We start from the raw sequence: 4463 nt of genomic DNA, 5'->3' as shown, positions 1-4463 counted from the left end.
TTTGGAGTTGGGGTCTTTGGCAGGTGATTAGGTCATGAGGCAGAGCCCTCATGATTGGGATTAATGCCCTTATTAAAGAAGCTCAAGAGATCCCCTTGACCTTCCACCATGTGAAGGAATAGCAAGAAGGTGTCATCTAAACCATTACAAAACCACAGTGTGTCAGATACTCTTCTAAGTGTTGGGGCTATATAAATGTAATGGTGGATTTGAAGTAGTTTCAGAACTTCTGGAACAGGATGAATGACCCTTAGTGAAAAGTTGCAAATTCAGGGCAGGAGTTTTGGGTGGGGTAGGGATTGGAGTTGCAGGAAACAGATTTGAGCATACAAAAGTGAGAGCAGCTTTGGCTAACATATATGTGAGAGCAGATTCACTAAGGGACACAGGCAAAATCAAGCCTCCGAGCCATTTGTGTCTTACTCAAAATTCAAATGATAGCAAAAGATTAATATCCACAATATATAACAATTCCTAAATATAACCAAGATCGATAACTCAATAAACATACAGGCAAAATAAATAGACATTTCACAAAAGAAATACAAATGGCCCATATATATGTGAAAGAAAATGCTCTAACTCTTTAGTTATCAGGTATATGCAAATTACAAACCCAATGCCATACCATTTTACAGTCATCAGATTGTCAAAAAGTCAATGCCTTGAGAGCAAAAGTGTAGAACTAATCTGTTTGGAATTATAGAATCTGAGTCTGTAATTTGATTTCAATAAAAGCCACTAAAATATCGAAATAAATAATTTTGAAAACATACTGTTTGAAATAAACAGTTTTGAAAACATGCTGTTCTTACATGCTATTCACTACACTTTTTGCCACTAGAGCAAGATCTATTTCTGTTTTGTTTTGTTTTATGTTTGTTTTTGCTGTTTTATCCTTAGCCTTTGGTACAATCCGTACACATAGTGAGTGCTCAATAAATCTTCATTGAATGTGTAATTCACAAATATTAGCTTCAAATGAAAGAAGCCCAACTTTACACATTTTGAATGGTAATGTGGTACCTCTGCGAAGAGGTTTTTCAACTAATCTGTATTTTTCCTTTCTTATTTGAACATAGGGAGAACATGGAAAGTGGAAAATTCCAAATCTTAGGAAATGGATTTTTTAAAAAATCATTTGATTAATAAAATTGCATGCTTTTAATAATCTCAGTCAAAAATTTATTGTTATACTGACATGTTCTAGAAGTTCTTAATAACAGTTTATGGATTAAGACAAACTTTAATAACAGATTGTGGAAAGCAAATGGTTTCAATGTAGTTCTGTGTAATTGCCCACATACGATGTTTTGATTTTTTCATTCTGGTATAGTACATGCAGAAGTGAATTATATCTCACTTACATGCCCCTGTCAGAAATTTCTGTGTAACTTCGTTTACTTAACTTCTCTGGATCTTTGTTTTCTCAAACACAAGATGATGTTGGGCTGGTGGAAAAAAACTTGTCTACTATATACTTATTGTATAAAATGAATTTAGTTGAGTTTTTTTTTTGAGGCCCTTAAGACAGTATTACAATAATTAAAGGTGTTTCTAATAATAATTTAGATAGAATTCTATCATTAAAGCACCCCATCCCTTCTAAGCATCAGTCCTCTGAGTTTCTATTCATTTTAAATCACCTTTTTGGGCCCCTGAGGAAAATTTGGGCCATTTAGGCCTCCAGGCATTTGTAAGTGTTGCCTCTCCTCTTACGTTAAAAAATTCTGCAATAAACGTTTTATTGAAGTCAAAATGTAAATTTCCAGTTTATTCATTGGTCTATGATACATCTCTGATAGTTTTATTTGACATTATCCAACTTTCTTTCCTGCTGCCCCCATCTAACCCAAATTTATGTGTCCTTTAAAATTTGACTCATATGTCACATTCTGCTAGAATACTTATCCCATTTTGCTGTCTGCTCTTATTTCTCCACTGACATTCTTTCATGTGACTTTATTTTTGTGACCTGACCTGTCAGCAATCATTGAATTGAAAACTTCATAAGGGCAGATGTCATACCTTGTTCACTGTTCAATTCCCATATCAAATGCATTCTGACACATAATGAGCACTCAACAACGTTGAACGGTTAAATTAATGAAAGAAACAGGCAAACTGAGTCTTTGTTGTTTAAAGAGACTTTTCTTTGGTCCTCTTCTCTTTCCAAATACTGACCGAATGTGCCCTTTATTTCTTCTAGGCCCTATAATTTGTACCTATTGGAAAGACAACTATGCTAAAATTAAAAGGTAAAATTTATGTTCCAGCCCAAGGTATTTATGGAATGAATGAATGAATGAATGAATGAAACAACCAGTCAAACCTTTCTCTAAATGCTACGACACTTTTTAATTTCTTATGTCATCTGTTCGTGTTTTATTACTGAATTACAAGCAAATGATGTTGGATGAACGTGGTCTATTCTGAATACAATGTGGATTGTGAATTTGTTTTGATAGCTAACTAGTGTTAATGAGCACTCCAACCTCTAGGGGGAGCTCATGGAAACATAACCCTCTTCTAGGTCTGGGCTTTTTTTTTTTTTCTGAGAAAAAAATGTTTAATTGATAGCATGGAAGTAAAACATTGTGTGATTAAACTGGCAACAACAACAAAGGTGAAGGTCAATTGTAAGTGTAAGAAGTGTAGCAAGGGTACAAAATTAGACATTTGGGAAAGGGAAATATCAAATTCCCAAATTTTTCCATTTAATTTAGCATCTGGTTGAAGTTGTTGTAGCTAAATGTTTAAATATGGTTAGCACATTTCAAGACAGGAAAAGGAACAGCTTGATTGGAATGGGACATATCCCAAAGGCTGAAAATCATCTAGTAACAGGCTGGAGTTTGGGTTATAGCTTTATTACTAACCAAAATATTAATTCTAGTTGGAAGTTTAAACTCCAATAAGACATAAGCCTGAATCTACTATGGTTGCTTCTGGCCCTAAATTCTTGTTCTAGTCATCATTTTTGGTTTAAGAGAGTGACTCTCATTGTCATGCTAAGGTGAAAAAGAACATTCGAGTATATTGCGGTGTAGCAAGAAGAGCATATAAAACCACTATTCTAACATCATTTTAACTACTACCTTGCCAGATGAACTTTGGAAGTCTGCCTGATCTCTCTGAGCTCCTCTTTTTTTTTTTTTTTTAATAAAATGAAAGTAATGTTCCCGCTTTCCTGCTTAATTCAAAAAATCATTATGGTATAAAATGAGCTAATGGAATGTGAACACCCCAACTATAAGCTGTTCAATAAATGAAAGGTATTAATCTTTTCCAGGCCAACCACACTTTTAACAAAACATGGAGAGACTTCCCTGATGGAGCGGTACAAACTGAAGATTCATTGTGTACTAATTAATGGGCTGGCTAAAAGAGTGAGAGTTCCAGTTTATATGATTATTTCCTTTTAAAAAAAATTTTTTATTGTACTTTAAGTTCTGGGATACATGTGCAGAACATACAGGTTTGTTATACAGGTATACACATGCCATGGTGGTTCGCTGCACCCATCAACCCGTCATCTACATTAGGTATGTCTCCTAATGCTATCCCTCCCCTATTTCCCCACCCTCCAACAGGCCCTGGTGTGTGAAGTTCCCCTCTCTGTGTCCATGTGTTCTCATTTTTCAGCTCCCACTTATGAGTGAGAACATGTGGTGTTTGGTTTTCTGTTCCTGTGTTAGTTTGCTGAGAATAATGGTTTCCAGTTTCATCCACGTCCCTGCAGAGGACATGAACCCATCCTTTTTATGGCTGCATAGTATTCCACGGTATATATGTCCCACATTTTCTTTATCCAGTCTATCATTGATGGGCATTTGGGTTGGTTCCAAGTCTTTGCTATTGTGAACAGTGCTGCAATAAACATACGTGTGCATGTGTCTTTATAGTAGAGTGATTTATAATCCTTTGTGTTTATTCTCAGTAATGGCATAATGTCAAATGGTATTTCTGGTTCTAGATCTTTGAGGAATTGCCACACCGTCTTTCACAATGCTAGAACTAATTTACACACCAATAGTGTAAAGGCGTTCCTATTTCTCTACATCGTCTCCAGCATCTCTTGTTTCCTGACTTTTTAATGATCGCCATTCTAACTGGCGTGAGATGATATCTCATTGTGGTTTTGATTTGCATTTCTCTAATGACCAGTGATGATGAGCTTTTTTTTCATGTTTGTTGGCTGCATAAATGTCTTCTTTTGAGAAGTGTCTGTTCATATCCTTTGCCCACTTTTTGATGGGTTTTTTTGTTTTTCTCTTGTAAATTTGTTTAAGTTCCTTGTAGATTCTGGATATTATCCCTTTGTCAGATGCATAGATGGCAAAAATTTTCTCCCATTCTGTAGGTTGCGTGTTCACTCTGATGATAGTTTCTTTTGCTGTTCAGAAGTACTTTAGTTTAATTAGATCCCATTTGTCAATTTTGGCATTTGTTGCCATTGCTTT

The sequence above is a fragment of the Pan paniscus genome, chromosome 1 (assembly GCF_029289425.2).
Source record: "Pan paniscus chromosome 1, NHGRI_mPanPan1-v2.0_pri, whole genome shotgun sequence".
Lineage (NCBI taxonomy): Eukaryota > Metazoa > Chordata > Mammalia > Primates > Hominidae > Pan > Pan paniscus.
The sequence above is the reverse complement of the archived record's forward strand: the minus strand, read 5'-3'. Positions refer to the sequence as shown.